Source organism: Sus scrofa, chromosome 6 (assembly GCF_000003025.6).
Source record: "Sus scrofa isolate TJ Tabasco breed Duroc chromosome 6, Sscrofa11.1, whole genome shotgun sequence".
Taxonomy (NCBI): domain Eukaryota; kingdom Metazoa; phylum Chordata; class Mammalia; order Artiodactyla; family Suidae; genus Sus; species Sus scrofa.
Window position 1 is genome coordinate 101,507,597 of NC_010448.4, and position 21,782 is coordinate 101,529,378.

The window sequence follows — 21,782 nt, forward strand, 5'->3', positions numbered from 1 at the left end:
TGATATTTCCTTTTCAAAGGAAAAAATTCCAGCTGAACATACGGAATTCTGTAGGAACAACTGAGTATTGTGGTTAAGAGCACAGGCTCCAAAATAAAATTGTGTGGTCCCTGACTTCCCAAAGTCCCAAAGTGTGACCAGGACAAGTTACTTAGCTGCTCAGTGGCCTCTGTTTTTATCATCTCTAGAATATGAATCATAAGAGTTCCTGCCTCATAGAACTATGAGGAATAGAGATAATAGGGATATAAAGCACTTAAAACAGTGTGGGAACACAATAGTTATTAAAGAAAAGTAAATAATATTTTATTAGCATTTGCCTTAAGTTCCTTTAGTATCTTCATAGACTAAAAACAACTGGAGTATTCTTTCTATATTCGTGTTCCTTAGAGACTTTTCAATGGACATTTCCTGTTTTCTAATATGTCTGTAGTAGCAGAAATAGTCATTACTTAACTCTACGCTTCTCTGCCTTCATAGCTAAAGCAGTGTTTTCTCTTTGCAGTATATCGAAAGCCAAAAAAAAAAAAAAACAATTGAATATTCGTGATTTCATGAGATTCAATCAAGTATGTCTCAGTGTGGGTGTATGTACATTTGGCCTTTTGGGTCTAGCTTGGGAGTCAAACTACCCAAGGTTGTATTCTGGCTCTACTTGTCATGGCTGACTTGTCATGGCTGTGTAACCTTTGACACATTGTTGAACCTGCTTATGCTTCATTTCCCCCTTCTGTCAAATAGAGGCGAGCATAGGACCTATCTCACAAGGTTCTGGTGATGGTGAAATGAGATATTGTCATGGATTAGCTTGTAAAACAGTTCCTTGCACAAGGTAAATACTCAGTAAATTTTGGATTTTTGTGAAAATAATGATCCATGGGCTGGGCACCATGATGCAGAATCCCAGGGCCTAAACAATCCTGGGGGAAAGTGCTTCCTCTAATTCATAAAATGTTAAGATTATATTTATTTAGACATGATTCCTTATGAGACCACTCTGATTACATGATGGAATCTTTCATCATCCACCACCTAAGGCACTCATGAGTGCTCAAGTATATTATCTGTACTTCACATGGGAACTTGGAATAAAACCATGAATGATATTTTTCCTTTGGGGTGTTTGAAGAGTTGTTGAAATTCCAGTCATGATATTTAGTGTTATGAGTTCTTTATGTGTTTTGTTAAATATGCCAGCATTTTATTGACACATTACTATGAAATGGGCAGCCAGTTGCAGAAATGAGTTTCCCCCAAAAGAGTGTGACTATCAACAAATCTGAAGGCAGGCACTGCCAAGGATACTGAACATGTGTTCAAAAAACAACTAGCTTCATAGTGGATAATGGGTACATGCATGTTTAATCTAGTAGCTTCTGTTTGAAGATATAAATAGGTGGCTGCTATCAATTTTTTTTTTTTTGGCGTCTTTCTTTTGGGGAATTCTTCATATTCAGTTTAATGTTGCATTTTGGTCTTCTCCTACTCCTGCTTCCCAACTCTGCCTACCTTTAAAAACCACTTGGGGAATGCCAGAAAATACTGATGCCTGGCCTTCACTCCCAGAGATTCTGGGCTGATTGGTTTGGGGGTAGATCTCAAGCATTAGTTATTTTTTAATTTGTTTAACTTTTTATTGTGAAATATTTCAAATATATACAAAGCAGGGAGAATTATAATGAGAAGTCCACATGTATCTATCACCCTGCCATGATAGTAAACTTCAGTTGTTATTTTTTTAAGTCTCCCCTAAGGGATTCTTCCAGTACACCACACGGTTGAGAACCATGGCTCTAGTCCAATAAGAAAGAAAACGGATGGAATATTTCAATGGATATTGATATCAAGAGAAAATGAAATTAGCTCACGGCTACCCAACAATTTTAAGACGTCATTTAGTACTCCATTCCTCAAGCCATAATGACATTCATGATCATGTATGTAATGTGGCACGTGTGTGCCTGCTTGATTTTGTTAAACAGTGGAATAATTTAAGAATTGGTGCTGGAACACCTGGAAATTTTTCAGAAAGAAGTGTTTAGAAGTATAATTGTTTCTCACGTAGCATTTTTATACCTTGACTCAAACAACAGCATGCTCATCCACTTCCCACAACCCCATAAAACCTAACTCAGAGAGAATGGTCTGAGAGCAAGGGTGGGACAAGTGCATTAGAGCTGATGGGTTGGAGAGGACCCACAGGAAGGGGAAAGATGGTAGAAATTGTCCTCGGGTTCAAGGAGAAAGGGGACTGAACCAATGGCATGTTAATTTCAACCTACAATGGAAAAGTTTTGTAGGCTATTCTGCAACATGTAAATATCCCTCTCCCTCTCTCTCTCTCAGTATCTTATTGAAGTCAACATTTGAGTTGCTTCCTTAACAGTGAAGAATTTGGCAAGCCCTGGCTCCTGAGTAGCAAACACTTGGAAAAGAGTTTGATATCAGAGGTGGACAGGTCTTTAAATATGACCTTGCCCAAGTGCCCACCTGATAGAGAAATCTCTTCTGGGGGCGTTACTGACAGATGTCATCTGGTGGGCCCATGACCGTTCTAGCTGGCAAGCTCAATGGGCATAAGAGAGCTCGTCCGTATTAGAATTTTTTATCTTTTATTGAGCTGAAATCTCATTCTTTAACATCCCTTTAATGAAAGGAAATATTTCTGAAGCCCCTCCATGTTTGCTATTTTTGTTACTTAAATATATATGTATACTAAACTAGATATAAATTCCTCATGCTGTTAAGTCTCATCAAGTATAAAACCAAACTAATCCTACAAATTTATATGAAAAATACAAGACCTATGCAATTAACAACATAGTCATGGGATTAATGATCTTTTTTTTTTTCTGAAATAAAATCTCTCATGTTGTGTTTAAGGGTAGAAAGATGTAGCCTCTGGTCAATTTGTTTACTTAATTTGATTCACTAGCTTTTACTGATCAGCACAGAGGATCCCTGTCTGCACATAGGCATGTCATAGCAGAGGGCATGAATAACAAAATTCTCTTTGCTAGGTTTGGGAGTCAAATCTCCGACCTGAGAACCGAAACTGCCAACAATTAGCTCTCCATTTCCCATTTTAATGAGACACCCCTTGGCAATTTTTGTAAAGATGTTTTGTGCACTTGGAAATTAAGGTCAGAGTTGTAATGTTACTGCGATCTTTGCTAAATGGGCATCAAATCCAATTATTGCTGGAAGTGGGGACGGAACAATCTCTCATTGTTATTTATTACTATACTTACTGCTAATGAACTGTCACAAGTTGACACATAGAAAAACAGGATCCAAGCAGTAACTCTTCGGGCAAAATGTGGGCTGACTGATGTGGTGTCACTTCCCTACAGTTCTGCTCACCTGTGTCGCTGAATGATGTTGTCCTCTCACTTTGCTCTGTCCAAACTTCTATGAAACACCTGTGTGAAGAGCACACCAACTTTGTCACTTGTGTCATTATCGTACAATGGCCACCCAGATTGGTGGTTCTTACAACCTGAGTGTGATTTCAGATCACCTGGGGAGCTTGTTCAAAGTGCCTGCTCGGAGTTCCCATCGTGGCTCAAATGGAAATGAACCTGACTGGTATCCATGAGGACTTGGGTTTGATCCCTAGCCTGGGTCAGTGGGTTAAGGATTGCTGTGGCTTTGGTGTAGGCCAGCGGCTATAACTCTGATTCGATCCCTAGCCTGGGAACCTCCACATGCTGTGGGTGCGGCCCTAAAAAGATGAAAAAGTGCCTGCTCTCTGGGCCCCACCCCGCAGGTCCTAGTTGGTGTTTTCTGGGGCTGGACCCAGGAATCTACATTCTTAACAAGCACTCCGAGGGAATCTCAGTGGTGCGAGTACTTCTATTGCTTTCCAAGACCATTGTCGACACGGAAATAGAAAACGTAAACTCTTCACAAACAACCCAGATTGAGAAACTCTGGCGTCCTTCTAAGATTTGTATCACCCACAGAGAAGCCCTCCTTGGATGTTCTGACAAGTGCCTGATAAACATCTTGAACAGGAGAGAGTCAATAGCAAGCAGAGGCTTTCTTTAAGATGGCTTTGACCTATTAAGCACTAGATTTATTTCAAGGCACACAGATATTCTAATGACGTTTTCATTGATTCCTAGAACATCCTGGAAGCTGTAGACTAGAGTGGAATCATATTTTCAGGTTGTACCCACACCGTTAAATGTGCAGGTACAGGGAGGCAACTGGAAATGGAAAATAAAAATCCTGGAAAACAAGAATCAAATCGAGCAGCAAAGCTGACATTTTTCTTGGGGTAGTTATAGCTGCATATTTCTTAAAGTTAACTATGGCACCTTTGTCTAAAAAGGAGTATATAAACCTGGAGACAAGAGTCAACAAGTTAAAAAACCAGACATCTGACTGTGTTTTATTACCATTTTTTTCTTCCTTGAGTAATTTTTGTTGAGTGCTATTAGAATGAAATATAATAGCTGGTTAGGATTATTTTTAACTTTACAGGTGACTGAAAGGCTTGCTGGCATTTATTTTAGGTCTTTTGGGGGAGGTGATTAAAACGTTAAGTGTCTTGGCATCACCCTTGTCCAGGAACTGAGATCCCACAGTGATCATCTGCTTGGGGTATCAATATGGTCTCAGATGGTGAACACCCTGGGAGTTTAATTTTCTAATATGACTGATTACCAACTTCCGTTATTTATATTTTGCTAATATATACAAAATGCCCAAATATAAAATATTCTTAATGGATTTTCATTTTTACTTAAGGATAAGAGAATTGCTGAGCATTTACATTTTATTAAGAACTGAGGATCAGGGAAGTTCCCATTGTGGCGCAGTGGAAACGAATCCGACTAGTATCCATGAGGATGCAGGTTCGATCCCTGGCCTTGCTCAGGGGGTTAAGGGTCCAGCATTTGCTGTGAGCTGTGGTGTAGGTCACAGACGAGGCTCGGATCCCCAGTGGCTGTGGCTGTGGCAAAGGCCAGCAGCTGTAGCTCTGATTCAACCCCTAGCCTGGGAACCTCCATATGCCACGGGTATGGCCCTAAAAAGACAACCAAACAACCCCCCCAAAACCAAAAAACAACCAACTGAGGATAAGGATAACCCTAGAAATTTTGTTAGAAGTTATTCTATTTAGGAAGTTCCGTAGTGGTCTATCTAGTGGTTAGGACTTGAGCACTTTTACAGCTGAGGCTCTGGTTCAAATCCTCATCTAGGAACTGAGATCCCACATGAAGCTGCTGCACAGCATGGTGGAAGGAATGAAGGATAGAAGGGAGGGAGAGAGGAAAGGAAGGGAGGGAGGGAAGAAGGAAGGGAGGGAGGAAGGAAGGTAGTTATTCTATTTAAAAGTGTTGAGATTTCTTTCTAAAATACTACAAATGGAGAAATCAGAAAATAACATGGGTATACTTAAATACAATGAAACTTACATAGTATTGGTCCTTTTTTTTTTTTTTTTTTGCTTTTTATGGCCACACCTGCGGCATATGGAAGTTCCCAGGCTAGGGGTTGAATCAGAGCTGCAGCTGCCAGCCTACACCACAGCCATGGCAACACCAGATCCGAGCCTCGTCTGCAACCTACACCACAGTTCACAGCAATGCCAGATCCTTAACCCACTGATCAAGGCCAGGGATCGAACCAGCATCCTCATGGATACTAGTCAGGTTTGTTACCACTGAGCCGCAAGAGGAACTCCCAGAGCTCTGCCTTTTTGACTAATATTTTTACAAGTGTACAAAGACAGGAGACAAATATGGACTTCCAATGAACAGGAATGTCTTTTAAAATGATGTGCTAGCAGGTCTAAATTTGTTTCCTCTCATATGTACGTATTTTTGTATATTTTGTGTTGCATTTGTACTTACTGGCGTTTTAAAATTTCACTTTGCATCTGTGCTCTGCATGTATACAGACCCCTGAAATGATGTATACAAACTCAGAATGAAGGAAGCATCTGGAAGCCTTGATGAGCTGTTCAGTTGACACTATTCTTAGAACCTAGAAACTCTCAAATGAATTTTTATTTCAGAAGAATAAGCTTGTTGCTTTTGAATTATGCATTCATCCCTGTATTTCCCTTATTTATGGTCCCTGGTAACGCCGTGGCTGAAGACTTTGTGTCCTCATTTCAAGGACTTGATATGCAATTCAGGTGCCTGACATTATCCTGAGCATAAAATAAGCCTTGACTAGTTACTGCAAGTGTTGTTAACATTTTACTAAGGCAACTTACATTGAGAAACAGTCTATTTAAAGAACTGAAGAATACAGAGATTTTTTTAAAAATATCCCAGCGCTTTAATGAAGGGTGGTCTGAGGTTGTAGACAGAGTGAATGAGTGTCACATGCTTATTAAAGAGGCCACATTTGTAGGATTTGCTCAAGTCTCAATACCCTCCCAATCCTTGTGCTGGAGGGCAATGTACCAGTGGGTTCACTCGACAAACTCTCCATCACCTCTTTCTGGAGTCTTGCGGATGAGCTACAGCACAACCTGCAAATTCTGCCCTTGCCATGGCTCTCGGGCCAGAACTGGCGAGGCTTGTCAGGTAGCAGAGCACCAGTGGGTACCAAGGAGTCGGTACGCTGTTGACATGTGTGGTTGGAAGGAGGTTCATGGGGAATCCTGCTGCTATAGCTTGGGATGAAAATTAGATACCTGTCTTATCTGCGGTTAGCTGTGTCCCTGTGCTCTATACCATGGCTAGAATTCTGGACGGCTAGTTGGCCTTCAGTGATGTACCTTGTTTACAAGAGAGCAATTTCAGGAAGCCCCTTGTAGGGTAAGCCTTAGTTGTGGTGGTAGAGACCCTGGCGGTCAACCCGAGACCTGGGCTGGGTCGTGGACTCTTTCCCCACATTTCATGGATTATTTCAGTATTTCCTGTGTCAACACAGAAAATCCGGAATCTGAGTTCGCAAATCAACTCTGCACTAACTCTGGGACTGTGTGAAAGGCACTCCTTTGGCCCAAAAACTACTTTTCTGAAACCCGCTGAGAAAGCACCATGAGGGGTCTTACCCTGAGAATTAAAAAAAAAAAAATTCTCCGGGGGTCCAGTGGCTTTATTTATTTATTGGCTGCACCTGCGGCCTAAGGAAGTTCCCAGGCCAGGCACTGAATCTGGGCCACAGCTGCAGTAACGCCGGATCTTTCAATCCACGGTTTGGGCCAGGGACCAAACCCCCACCTCTGCAGGGACCTGAGTCACTGTAATTGGATTCTTAACCCACTGTGCCATGGTGGGAACTCCAACAGTGGCTTTATTTTTGACAGAGGAATGCAGGGTGACATTAGTCTCTTATGGGAGAAAGCAAATCCAACTATAATGGTACCGTGGCTTTGCCGTCTACTTTGTTACTCGTTTTTTCCATGTGGAAGAACTCTATTTTACTTCCTGATAAGAGTTAAGTAGTAAGTTTTTCATTATTGCTATATGTATGTGTGTGTATATATATATATATGGCTATGTATGTGATAACGTCTATTTTATGGCACACAATCGTTTTTGAAACATAAGGAATTTCAGAAAGAGTCCTGTTTTACATGTGAGGAAATGGAACCCTCAGAGTCAAGTGACAACTTAGTTCATTATTTGACGTCCACTCATTCATTTAGCAAAAATGTTCAGTGCTTGCTTGCAATGTACCCAGTGAGGCACTGAGGGGAGACAGATGACTAGCAGTGGCTTTGGCATGATATTAACAAGGTAGAAGGAAGAGCATCCACTACAGAAATGCAGGCAAGTTACTGGTGAGCTAGCTGTGGGGTGCACATGAATTTTCCTTTGGCCTTTCTTTTTCCTATGTGTGCTAGGAAAAGCAAAACAGAAGAGCAGAGAGCCTTGGTGAAATCCAAAAGGTTTCATAATAATTGATTCCCAGATTTACTATTAGACTATGAAGCAGTATGGTTTTTAGTCCTTATTTTAAGTCCATGCAATATGAGGATAAATAGCAAGGGACTTTAAAAAATATTTAGTACTCAAACATTTTCTTCCAAGAAAATAGACATTCATACACTATTGCTGATTTTCCTTCTCACCAGAAAGATTAAGATTCATGAATCAGGGAGAAAACAGTTTGCTTCCAATTAAAAAAAATATGGCAATCAAATGAATGAAAATATGAAACCATCTGTGTCTCAAATGATAATGCCAATGTAGTGTATGTTGTAAACAATAGTTTGGTCAAGGCCACTTTTAAAGGCAAGTGCTTCAGTGTGTGCACAGAAAGGGAAAATAAATCCTTTCTTTATTCACAGATCTTCTGTGCAACACACAGCCACATCTGTACAGAGGTATGTGTCTCTAACACTCTTGTGGTCCTGATAGGAAATTAACGCAGGTAGTTGCCAGACACATCCAGTATTTGGACTGTCACCATGATCTGTCACTTGCAAGACAGTTCAGGTCTTTGTCATCTCGGGTATTTGGGACAATGCCATCATCAATTCCTATTAGCCCTGGTATTTGCCCATGATTTCTAGTCTTTACAGTGTCATCAGAATATTTTTTCCTATAACATGACTTAAGTCACATTTTCTTCCTCAAAATTTCCCAAAGCTATACATCTTCTATAGAATATGGGTCTGGGTTCATAAACACCACAGAAACAGAGCAACCACAATTTTCCTTCTCTCTTATACAACCTGAAAAATGCCCCCCCCCCCTCCTTTTTCTTCCTTTCCATGGTGGTTTCTTACAGGATATTGCATATGGTTCCCTTGTCCTTTTCTGCTGCCATCTATCTTCCCTGTCTTGGGACCTCAAGCCAAGTCCTCCCACTTCCAGGGGCCTCATTGACAGACTAGGTCCAGAAGATCCCCCCAAACCATTTACTCTGCACCATATCTTTGGCACCAGATAGTAAATGCAATGCTCTAAATCCGTTTCTCTCTCCCTGTGAGTCGATGAGCTCCTGGAGGGATGACTAGGAGTATTTGGAGAGGCCCCTAAACATGTTAATAAATGTGCCTTGATTACATGGTTAGAGCTTTGATATTGTGAACCGATCAGGAATAATTTCTTTTGCCTGTAAATCCTTGTTCTCCGCCCCCCCCGCCCCTATTTCAGTGGGAAGCGTTATCAATAATGACTTCCCTTTTAAGCTGAGAAACTAGGAGACCACCAGTAACTGCAAGTTTGAGGTGAGGAGGAGGGGAAGAGGGGGGTGGGAGAGAAGAGGCTGTCCAAAGGCAGGAAATCTCCTCCTTCAGGCTTTAATTCAGGTTTTCTCCATTAACTTGGTATTTCTGGGGCACCCACCCTGTGCAAAACGCCGCCAATGCGATTTTTTTTCTTTTTCGAAAAGAGAGGGGGATGTGTTTTTAAAAAAACCACCCTGCGGTTCCTAAGCCAATAAATAACTCACCTGAAGGTAAGGAACACCCTCCCCCACTTCCCTGGGGTGTCTGGGAGGGGGTGGGGGACGGATTGAGAGCCGGGCAAAAATCGCAGTGGAAATCCAAAAGCTAACGCGATTGGCAGCGGTCAGGAGGCGTCGTGCCCAAGCTTGACCCCGCGCCAGGGTGGAGAAGGCAGTCACAGCTACTGTCCTAAAGTCCCGCGGCGCCCCCTCCCCCGCGGCGGGCCGGGCGCGCAGTCCCTGGGCGTGTGCCCCGCCGCAGCCCGCGGAGCCTCCGCGTCTCCTGCAAAGGGGGGCGGGGAGCACGGCAAGCGGCCCGCGTCTGCGGCTCCCTCCCCACGCCCGAGCCTCCGCGCACCGCCAAGAGGACGCGCGCCAGAGCCCAGTGCCCACGCCGCGGCGCGCCCGGCCCCCGGCCCAGCCAGGTAACTTTTCTGCCTGAGGAGCGGGGCGGAGGTCGGGGGAATTCCAGGGGTCTGGGGCTCGCGAGGTGCGCGGGGCGGCCCGGAGGCCGGGGGCGAGGCGCGGGGCTGCGCGGCGTACGCGTGGCTCTGGCGCCGCTCTGCCGCCCGCCCCCGCCCGGTGGGACCCCAGCGGGGACCCCTGCTGGACCGAGCCCGGGCGCCGCGCCTCGCTCCCGGGGACGTACCCGCTCTGCCTGCCACGCTGCAGCATCGGCGGGGCCGGGCGCGCGGAGCCCGATCGGGCCTCCGGCCTGGGGGCCTCTTGCCTTGGAGCCCTGGCCGAGAGGGGTGACTAGCTCCCCGGGACCCCGCTGGGTCCGTTTTCTCCAGCCGGGTCCCGGGCGCCATGTTTTAAGTGACCCCTCCGGGGGGGTGGGGGTGGGGCGCGGGGGCGACATTGCGGCGCCGCCCGGGGCGGGGGGGGGTGCTTGGCGCGCGGCGGCGGCGGCGGCGGCGGGCTGGTCCCGGTGCTCTGAGCGGTCTGACGCGGCGCGGGGCGGGTAAGGTGCGCTCGCACAAAGCATCCCCGCTTGGGAGCTGCCGGCCGCTTTTATGTAACTTGTCCGCTTCCCTGAAGTGGGGCGGCGGCCCCCGGACGGCGGCGGGGGCTGCAGCCGGGAGGCGGGGGAGAAGGGGGAGGCGGCGGTCTAAAGCGGTGGCGCGGGGCCGGGGCACCTGCGGGGCCGAGGGGCGACGGGCAGCGCTGCTCACCTGGCGCCTGCGGGGCTGAGCTGCCTGGGGAGGCGTGTGTGCGGGCGGCTCTGCGGTGGCTGGGGGCGGGGAGACCGGGGCTGGGGACCGCGGGAGTCGGGGTCTCAGTCAGTTCCTGGCGGGTGTTTCCCTGCTCCTGCCGCGAAGGCCGGCTTTCTTGGATCTTTCAGATCTCCCCTCTTATCTCGCCCTCTTTCCCTTCCCCCTCCCCCCCCCACACCCCCGCCAAGTTCACGGCTTCTGCAATGCGGTGGGTGTGGTTACCTAGTAAATTGTCTCTGTGCTCCTTTGCCGCGAGAGCGTTCTCGCCTTTTCGGTTTTCAGATTTCCAGATCCAAAGTTGTCTAGGGGGTCTCTCTCCTCCAGTTCCAGGCTGGGGTTAAAGTTGGGAAGTGATTGTTGCAGAACAAATCGAGTGATAAAGAAAACATGTGGTTTTCATTACGCGTGGAGGCCCGCCTGAGAAATCCTGAGAGGGCCAGGCAGTCCTGCTAACGCGGCGCTTGCGTTACGTGTTGAAGCCGGTGTCTCAGCTTTTTTTACATTAGTCTTGCGGAATTGCTTTTGCAGAAATTCTGCCGGTCCCCTTTTTTGGCCCATTTTAGGCTTTACGGGGCGGCCAGGTGTGTGTTGGAGTATCTCCTGATAGCATTAATTTTCCTAGAAGAAGAATCATCAAACCGAGTGCTGAAGACATTCTTTTTGAATTTTACACTGATTTTTAAAGTCTCAAGGAAACAGAAACAATAAAACTCCATTTATGATCTGGGGTCTCTGAACGCAGCACCAATTAAGGTGAAAAGCCTTATTAAGAAAAGAGCACATTAGGCTTGAGTGAACTCTTGGGAAGGGGAGGTGATTGATATCTGGGTTCAGACAGGGTTTTTTTTTAATGCATGTTAATTTTGGCATCAAACTTTTAAAACTTTAGTTGGAGTAACAAAGTTATTGTGAGAGGAAATAAATCCTACATTGAGAAGCCTGATTTTAATTTGTTAATTTCAGGAGGCAGTTAATGAAAATAAAATAGCTGAATACTAAATAGTCTCATTTGCATTATGATTTTCTGGTGATTTAGAAAAGCAAAATGCCAGATGCACTGGTTACTGCAATACAGTTTATGTAGCTAATACACTTTAGGCAAATGATTTTGGCAAAACAGAACGTGTTTTGGGAGTGATTTATCAGTAAGGGAAGAGTTGCTCTTCCTTTGGAGGTAAAGGATTGAGAAGACAGGTCAAAGGTTAGTGTCTCAGTGAAATACTTACATTTAATTTTTAAGGTGTTTCTTCTGCATGAATGTGATTGAGGTTAAAAGCAGTTTCTGTCAATTCCTGTACAGTGCTTGGACTTGGGCCAGCTTTGAATCATGTTGAAATAGGAGATCTGGGATTTTTTTTCTTAATCTGGTTTTATTTTATGTATACATTGATTTTGAAACATTGGTGGGTCCAAGGCATTAAGGGGCCACTCCAGTAGAAGAGAGGTAACCCTTTATGTACCATGAGATGTGAAATTGTCAGTATTTTGTGAATCCTTTATGGGTTTACTGTGTATTGAATTAAGTATGACAGGGACAGGCTGTCCACTGTATTTTCTTGTGTGTTGTAAAATGAAGAGTTATCTTTTAAGTTAGTGATTTTTTACAAAAGCCTTAAAATACACAAAATTAGAATTCACATACTCTTCAGTGAACTAGAGCTCTAAGAGTGGACTGAAAAATAAAGACGTTTCTTTTCCGTGAGAATTTGACTCTAATGGAGAGAGAGAATTTTTAAGCACTCGACTGCCTGGGCATCTTTCATCTCTAGCCTTTTCCAAGTATCCAACCCCACTTTTCCTCTGCAGCTTTATTAGGGGTTACAGACTTCCTATGGAAAACCATGAGTCAAATTTATCTTTGGCACCACTTGATTTAGTGGTGCCAGTGCAGTATCTGTTTCTTTCCAAAGGCTCCCTAGCTGCTAATTTGTTGGGAATTCATCAGACACTCCTGGGGGGCTCACTGTCATTCGATTAGCCTTGGCTGCAAAGAACTGTGCGCTCAGAAGCGGAGGCTGGAGCAGTGAAGTCACTGCCCTGCCTGGTGTTGTGACATCACTATGGCTCAGAGGAAACAAGGGTGGGGCAGGCAAAATCAGACGTCTGAAGCATCTTGCTGGCTGTAACTTGGCCTGATAAATGCATGAGACTCTCCTTTCTCAAGTTGGACTGCACCATAAGGTATTGTTTGGAGCATTGGATGTGGGTGCAAGACTGCATGGGAGAGTGTGTTTTATAGATCAAGAAAGAAAAGAGGGTTTTTGTGCAGTAGAAGTCATTGAATCATTGACTGTTGTTTCTATTGAAGAAAATACTGTGATGTTTTTAAAAGGGGCATCTAAAAATTATACTTAAATTATGAGTTTATGTTAATGCATGGAGTCGGTGTATGTCTTGCTCTCTTTTTTGTACCAAAATAGCATTCTTTTTAAATTCTTGACTTAGGTTATTAGTGTTGTCTTTTAAAGGTGTGTGGTGTCTATCAAGATATGGTCTCCTGGGGAGGCAGTATTCTTTCCAATTTATTTTTGAGGGATGCATTTGTGGTTGGTGATTGGAAAAAATGGAAAAAGCGAGGGGTTTCAGAAGTGTAGATGATATCTGCAGTGATTTGGGGGTAATTGATTTCTGTTTAAGTTTTTGCTTTATTTGCAAATGATTTTATAGTTTAGCGTTTTCATCCGAACTGAGAATTCTAGTGCAGAGATGATCACAGGCAGGGTTCACCCAAGTTAGTGTTGAATCGGTTACAACAGGAAGTCTGAAATCTGAAGCTGTAATGTACATTTCGTGTGGTGATTTCTGAATCCAGTGTGATGTGAGCATAAGGAAGAGAAAACCCACAGGACAGCCTTAGATGCCCCGGCTTTTTCTCCACCTCCTTGGTAAGATGACTGTCCTTTTTTCATGTGAGTGTGTTATGCATATGGGAGCTCTGGGCAGTTCTCATCAAATTGTGTTGCTGTTCCAGAACACATTTCCAAAGCAAAGGGAAGGCAAGGAGATGGCAAGAATGGCACAAATGGAGAAGTTGAAATTAGGTACCACAGTCTGCAGCTCACTTTGTTGAAATGTCTTCTGTACTGCATTCTTAGACTTTACAGTGATGGGTTAAATTGCACACTTTAGAACTGTAAGCTTCTATTAGCACCAAAGCACTAATTCTTTGGTAATTTGAGGTACGGAGAAAAAGCTGACAACTTAATTTTTAGATTGCTGACATTTTGGTACATTGTTCTTGTAGCCCTTCCTTACAAATGTTAAAAAAAGAAAAGGGAAAAGCAGAAAGGTTTGTATTTAGTCTAGAAAACAGATGTGATATTTGCCTGCCTCGTGTGCTGCTTTTTCTCTCCACTTACACTGAGTTGAAAGAGCTTGGTTTGAGGAGGAACTTATTTCTCTAGGAGTTTAATCCCCAAACCAGTGCAGGTCCAAACACTCAGTGTTGAGTAGTTAGTTATGGAATTGAATAAAAAATGAAGCCTTGGAGTTCCCGTCGTGGCTCAGTGGTTAACGAATCCGACTAGGAACCATGAGGTTGCGGGTTCGATCCCTGGCCTTGCTCAGTGGGTTAAGGATCCGGCGTTGCCGTGAGCTGTGGTGTAGGTTGCAGACGCGGCTCGGATCCCGAGTTGCTGTGGCTGTGGTGTAGGCTGGCAGCTACAGCTCCAATTTGACCCCTAGCCTGGGAACCTCCATATGCCGCAGGAGCGGCTCAAGAAATGGCAAAAAGACAAAAAAAAAAAAAAAAAGAAGAAGCCTTTTGTGACTTAGGCTTCACTACCAAAAAATATTTGAAAAGGCTTAAAAAACATGGCCACTTATTTAAAAAAGGGGATTTTTCAGACTCATGTATGCCGTCATTATTTTTAATGACTCGGTCCTCTTCATAACAAGTTTGTGGCTCTGTCTGTAGCTCAAATTAGACAGGTTCTCGAGGTTTTGCCTGCTCAGGGAAGAGAACACCGCAGGTACCATGAGAAAAAAGAAGGGCTTCTTTAAGATGTGCAGGCAGCCTGCTTCCCTTCCTGGAGACTCTTATTGGTGCCACAGAGGCCATCAGTGGAGAGGAAACACTCAGAAGAGGAGGAGAGGGGTCCGATTGCAGTGTGACAGAAGCTGAAATAGGGCTGGGCCACGACATTGATCCTGACGTTGAACTAAAAAGAGAAAAACTGGCTTCTCTTACAGATCTCTTCTTTGGTCATTATTTTAATGTACACAATGTTTTCATTCTCCCCAAGTGACTTTGTGTGTTTTATTCAAGCCCCAGATTTCATCCTTGCTAAAACAAACCTGTTTTTTTTTCACATTGTCACACCTCTGCGTTCGGGCTACGTCTTACAGTTGCTCTCAGCCATATGGCAGAGAGAAAGCTGGCAACTTAATTCATTGGCTGGATGCGTGCATCACAAATTGAGAGTGGCTTGTCACTTGATTGGAGGAAAATCTTGGAGACAATAACCCAGCGCTGTAACAAATGGTGCGTCCTCCACGAGGAAACATAGACAGTATCATGTAAAAGCCTAGACCCCCTAACAGAGTGGCACGCAATTCAAAAGAGTCGGAATCTGACCATGTAAAGCACTTTCGGAATACTTTGGCCAATGTATTTTGTTTCTCTTTCCCCATGCACAGAATACCTAAATAAATGTAAAAGTGTTCTCTAGATAACTAGAAAATAAAAATTCCAGCGTTGGAGTCCTTGCTTAATTGGTGGAGTGCCACACATCGTTTTATCTCTTACAATTAATGGTAAGAGTCTTTGGAAATATGGTTTGTCACTTGGCTATGCAAATTTTTAAAACTGCTTTATGATGTTTGGTGCTTTTTCACATGGCCCATTCTTTGTATTGGTCCTTGGGTTTCTTATGTGCATCCCTTTGTAGGAAAAATCTATTGAGTGGACTTGATTTTCCATTTTGGCTTTTCCGTCTTGGTCCTTGGAAGATGGTTGGACTTTGGTAGAGATTAGTCATTGAGAAGATATTCCAGATGGAACACTCCAAAAGTCAAGAGACCTACATGTAACTGGAATGTAGCCTTTACACCAGGGAGCAGTGGGAGATCAGCCTAAGGAGAGGGTGAGGTCTGATCATGGATATGAGTCTCAGGGATGTTCTGGGCTCTGCTAGGTATTGGGGAGCCATTGAAAGTAGTGGAGTAGGAAAGACAATGTTTGGTGATAAAAGTAGGATGTATCAGAAGAACAAGGGTCTGGAGGCAGATGGTCTTTTGTTAATGGACTAATCCAGAAAAATTTCGGAAGTTGAATGATTTTTCCTCTCAATGGTTAATATTTTGGCAACTTCTCATATATTTTTGTGTTCATATTTAGTTGAAGATTAAATATTACTTTTGGACTGTTTAGGGTGAAAATTGATATGATAGGCGGAAGAGAGAATGCTTTTCATTCCTATTTATCCTTCCAATGAAAATATCTTTGTTATTTCATATATTAAAGTTAACGTGTGCCGGCTTCAGAATGTTTTCTAATAATATTGGAAAACAAAAGAAATCTCTGAAGAGAGCTACTGCTAATATTTTGGCAACATCCTCCTCAAGCTACCTCTCTCCATGCATAGTAGATGCTGGTGGGTCTTGGAATCAGACCTAGGTTGTGCTCCCAGCCTTGCTATGTAATCGCTCTGTGACGAGGGTCAAGTCTCTTGACTTCTTGCGTTTATTTGATCATTTAAAAAATGGCCACAAGGCTTAGATTTCAAGGGCCTGAGGATTAAAGGATACAGCACATGCCTTAGCCCTGAACGTAGTACCTGCTCCTTTGCAGATGCCTCGTTAACAGCAGTGGTTTTGTTTTGCACAAGTGCCAGATTCATAATGTTTGACATGAATAGACTTCTGACTTAAATACTAATATGGAGCCCTTTTCTTTTTTATTGCCCGGTATGTACTAGGAAGCTTTTCAGCTATTCACGTCATTATCTGCATCATGATTTTTGTGGGAAAGAAATATTTTTCTTGGGTCCTGTGCAATACCTGCATCATGACCTTGGCGCCGGTGATTGGGAGCTTTGTCACCCAGGCCCTCCTCCTCCCGATGCTCACTGCCTACACTCTTCATCCCTGTCTTGCTGCACACACGTCAGAGAGCAGTGATGAAACAGGACATTAAGCAAAACTAAAGTCTCTAATGATGATTGCGTACATGGCAATATTGGGCGTGAGTATTTAGTTTTAACTAAAACAACCACCCGTTAGCCATGTAGTTGCTGATTTCCTTTTTTTTCTTTTTTTTTTTTTTTTTTTTTTTGTCTTTTTGCTATTTCTTTGGGCCGCTCCCGCGGCATATGGAGGTTCCCAGGCTAGGGGTCGAATCGGAGCTGTAGCCACTGGCCTACGCCAGAGCCACAGCAATGCGGGATCCGAGCCGTGTCTGCAACCTACGCCACAGCTCACGGCAACGCCGGATCCTTAACCCACTGAGCAAGGCCAGGGATCGAACCCGCAACCTCATGGTTCCTAGTCAGATTCGTTAACCACTGCGCCACGACGGGAACTCCTAGTTGCTGATTTCTTAATGGGGACTGAGATAGAGCGTCTTGTCTTGAGAGGACTGGTGCCCACTGTCATCCATCCCATGTGCCTCCTGCGCGTCCCCCAGGGGCAGCGGATGCCAGAGCCTTTACCCGAAGCAGCCTGAACTCAGGGTCCAGATGCTTTGGAGTCCGGGGTAGTCTGGGAGGTGGGAGAGAGAGAAACACGTTTCCCTTTGTCCTCGGCAGCAGGAGGTTAGCAAAGGTCAGACTCTGCTCACCAGCTCCTGGCAGATTCTCTGGCTGTGGGCCCCTCTTATGTGTTTGAAAAGCACATGGTTTACTTGCCATCCAGGCCTGTTTTCCCTGCATCCACATAGTTACGGAAAACAGCCTTCTGAGGCCAGGCCCTGCTGTGTCTGGAGTGGCACCTGTACTTCTGTTGGGTCCTGCCTTACACACTCTGGAAGCTTCAGGATGGGCCTGTAAGCTGCCTGCTTTTATGTAGTTTTCGTCTTAGTTATGTCACAGAGAGGGCGTTTTTGGTAGTTGCCTTACAGACGATTCTTGATCCCCACGCCACCTCCAATGGAACCCATTATTTTGTGCTCTTAGATGTTGACTTTTATTAACGTACGCATAAGAGGAATTACTCTTTAAGAGGAATACTCTAAATATACAGTTAGAAAAATAAACTTGACTAACTTGTCTGCCCCAGACATTTGGAAAGTTTTTTTCCCCAAAATCTTTTTTTTTTTTTTTTTTTTTTTTTTTGACCACATCCTTGACACATGGAGGCTCCCAGGCTGGTGATCAAACACACTTCACAGCAGTGACCCCAGCCACTGCCAGATCCTTAATCCACTAGGCTGCCAGGGCACTCCCTCCCTTAATTCTTAAACGCTCGGTAGCAGTAATTCCTGGGGAGAACAGAATAAAGGAAATGCATTGAGTTCGAGAAAATATCGATTGAAAGGTTGGCTAACCTTCAGCTGTGTCACTCAGACAGGTCTGTCCGTTTCTCTGGCAGGGTCCCCCAGCTGTGAATTGGTGGTGCCGGCCTCTGGGTTGAAATGAGACTTGTATGTTGGAAGACATCTAGAGCCATGTGGAGTGCAAGCAGGCACAGAGTAATGATCTCTCATTTCAGCTGGTCATGTTTACCTGCTTTGCTGGTTCCCAGGGACCCATGTTAGGGATGGTGAGACTCCAGAGAGGAAACCCTCAAGGGGAGTGAGGCGTTTTGTAACCTTCCTCCACTGACTCCACAATGCAGAAGGTGACCCTCCATGAGAAGACGGAATTTTGTCAAATTGGAAACTCCAAATAGCAGTAGAAGTTTGCAGAGAATTAGCCTGCAGTGGTTTTCAAATTGTCATGTGTGGCAGAATCACCTGGGGAGTTTGTTAAAAAGCAATCTCTGGGGACCCACCTGCAGTTCTCACTGAACCGACCTGGTGTTGGGGCCAGGCATTGCTGTGTCCAACAGGTGCTTCAGTGGATTTTGATGCAGTGGTCCCTGGACCACCTTTGGAGATAGTTATCTGAAGGAATCTTTTCTCTGTGACTTTCCAGCTTAACTGGATACTGTCTGGTAAACATCTGGAAAGGTAATACTGTCAGTAGACAGGACTAATGGTTCAGAGAATGCTTGGCATAGAGGAAGGAGCCTTGTCTGGGTTTCTTTATGGCCAGTCCATCATTTACCACTTTTCTGGCCCTAGGAAATTATGTAAAATTTGAAAGGTTAAGAACGTAGGATTAAGGGTTAGTTTTCTTATCTGTTAAATAGGCGTGATAGTAATCACGTAGCGTAACGGTCAAGAGTATGAAATGAATGTCTCGTGAAAATATCTTTAATAGATCTTCAGTTGGAGTTAGTATTCTTTCCTTATGATTGAGAATAGAAAAATGCAGTGACATCAGTGAAGAAGAGATGCTTCTATAAGCAAATGTGACTCTACCAATCAAAATCATACTGAGTTTTTTGGGTCTTAAAGATACATTTTTAAGATACTATGAGGTTCTTAACTTTGATATAGGGGCAACAAAACAAAACATTTAAGTTGCGTCAGTTTCTTAGGCTCCAAAGCTAAATTGGAGAGGGTGCCCGTAGTCTTGGGAGCCACAGCTGCAGCACAGCCTGAGTCTTAAGAAGCTTTCCTGACAGCATGGCCCTGTCCTGGTAGAGAGCCAGCGAGCCCAAAGACTAATCTCACCCCCAGCAGACATTGCTTTTTCTCTCTCTCCGTGTACCTTCAGACGTGCATCCTGGAGTCACCTCTAAGAGCGTTAAGACAGTATATTGCAAAGGTCAAGGATGGGATATATGAATATTAGTACACTAAATTTCATAACTTCGTTTTCTCCTCAGTTTCTAGCAAAAATGGTCCTCTGAAGCAGTCACTGGTTTTATAGGTTTACCATCATACCTGTTATTTCTGTCTTTTTTGTTTGTTTGTTTTTTCGGCCTGCACCCGAGGCATATGGAGGTTCCCAGGCTAGGAGTCTAGTCAGAGCTGAAGCTGCCGACCTACACCACAGCCACAGCAACACCAGATCCCAGACACGTCTGCGACCTACACTGCTGCTCACGGCAACGCTGGCTCCTTAACCCAGTGAGCGGGGCTAGGGATCGAACCCGAGTCCTCATGGATCTTAGTTGGGTTTGTAACCTACTGAGCCCCTATGGAAACTCCCATACCTGTTAGTTCTACATATTCTTGTATAAGGGTTGGATTTCAACTTGGTGATCTCCCTGCCTGAGGCTTCTCCTGGCTAGAATCGTAACCTCTCTTACCCTGGTCCTGTTAGTGCTGAAGAGCTTGTGTTGCTGGTCAGATGATGGACGTCCCCCCCGCCTTCCCCCCGCAACTGATTTCCACCTCCCTGTCTCAGTGACTGTCTTACTGGCCCCCCAGGATGGATCCACATCTTCTCCACTCCGACCAGCTTCCATTCAAGTTCTCTTTTCCAAACGAGTCCAGTTCACATGTCACCCAGCTTAAAAAAATGAGTGAAACAAAGCAAACCACCCCTGTCTTCTGACTCAGCTGCCTCCCCAAGCTCACTGCCAGTGTTTCTTCTTAACTGCTTGGCCACCAGCCAGACGTCTTTGAAATTATGTTTGTTTTCCGGACAGGATACTCATTTGGCAAGAATGATAGTGAATATTTAAAGACTCAGCAGCATGTACCAAACAACACATCTAAACTGAAAAGGCTGATGATGTGACACCTTGAGCCTTTGTAAAGTTTTCTTTCTTGGTCAATATCTATCAGTTTGTTTATTCCACAGATACTTAAAGGAGTGCTTCTTTCATACCTGGTACTTTGCTTGGCACTACGGTTATAGTGATGAATAGGACAAGCAAGGCCTCTGCTCTCCTGCACCCTGTATTTGAAGCTGGGGGACCAGCAGTAAACACATAAATAACAGTTTCAAGTAGATGAATGCTGGAGGCAGGCCCAGGTCACAGTGTCAGTGGGTATAAAGGGCTACTTCGGGTACTGTCATTTGGGGATGTTTAACGTTTTATTAAGTCCTTCCTTGTTTGCACCCCTCCTCTGTAAGTGTGGTATCAACGCTGGGTTATTAGTGGCACCAAGCCCGTACGGCACCTTCAATTAACTGTGTGTCCTTGGGCCTCGTACAGAACCTTGCCAGGGTCCTATGTGAACTGGGGAACAAATAGCTTTGACACCCATCAGCCCTCTTTCCTGAACCTTAACCTTGCTTGTGATACAAATTTTTCTTAGAATGTACACTCTCGTCTTTCTCCTTGACGTTTGTACCATTCCACTCAGATGTGGACTTAGCTGTAACCAGTAAGTTAATGAAACTTGTAGTTAATTTTAAATTCATAATTTTATCATCTTTTTCTTAAAGAAGTTTCCCCAAATTTGTAAAAGCATCATTTTACGAAATCTGCACCTGCCTCTGATCTCAACCTACATTAAATTTTCAGTTTTCTCAATTCGGACAGCAGCTCTCATTAACCAGAACCCAGAACTTGGCTACGCCCCAACTCATCTTCTCATGGGCGCACGAGAGTCACGTCCAAAGGCTTGGATTTGTTTATGATTTGACTAAAAAGTCACTAGACCACTCAGGGACATAAATTCATACGTTAAAGTGTAGAACAACGTTCTCTGTGAGTTACTGTGTTGATCCAGTGGTGTGGTTGCTGTGAAATACCTTTTCAAATTGTAAGATGCTTGTGATAATCATCACAGTGTTTTTAGAGAGTTAGGATGGCACATATTTAGGGGAAGGAACTTCTTTGATTTCTTGCATCTCTGCTCCCATCGTTCTGTACCTTCATCCCTTCTCCTGACAGTGCAGTACGCCCTGAGGACTAAGTGCCAGCACCGTGCGGCTATCAGCAATAGAGCGGGAAGCCAAATGAACAGTGGGCACTGGCCTGAGCTCCCTCTTGTCCAGGGTACAGAGATGTCACTGCCTGCTTGGCAGTCACAGTCCACACTGAGAGGTGCTGTGATGGGGCACGGGGGCTCCAAGAAGCACAGGAAGCTCACCTCACCAGGCTGGGGTGTGGTCCTGGGAGGAGAGGGAGTGAGATCTAACCTGGGACCTGAACCGTGGCTGAGAGTGGGCACATGGTGCAGAAGAAGGTCCAGTGTGGGTTAGGGAGGGGTGTGCCGGGACTGACCTGAAGATACATGGGCCAAGGGGCAGGGGC

At 44.6% G+C, this 21,782-nt stretch overlaps 1 protein-coding gene across 17 annotated transcripts in view; it reads left to right on the forward strand.

Annotated features, from left to right (window-relative positions):
* Positions 1–21,782, forward strand: part of EPB41L3 (erythrocyte membrane protein band 4.1 like 3) — a 250,802-nt gene that overhangs the window by 87,221 nt on the left and 141,799 nt on the right. For 2 of the 17 annotated variants that reach the window (XM_021096096.1, XM_021096101.1), the window contains exon 1: positions 9,435–9,791. The exons of 6 other annotated variants lie outside the window; for them this stretch is intronic. The gene's annotated coding sequence lies outside the window, so the exon portion shown is untranslated. Of the gene's footprint in view, positions 1–8,283; positions 8,300–9,434; positions 9,792–10,278; positions 10,336–10,791; positions 12,765–21,782 lie in introns of those variants that run through there. 9 more of the 17 variants (XM_021096115.1, XM_021096121.1, XM_021096124.1 and 6 more) reach the window with 9 other exon arrangements.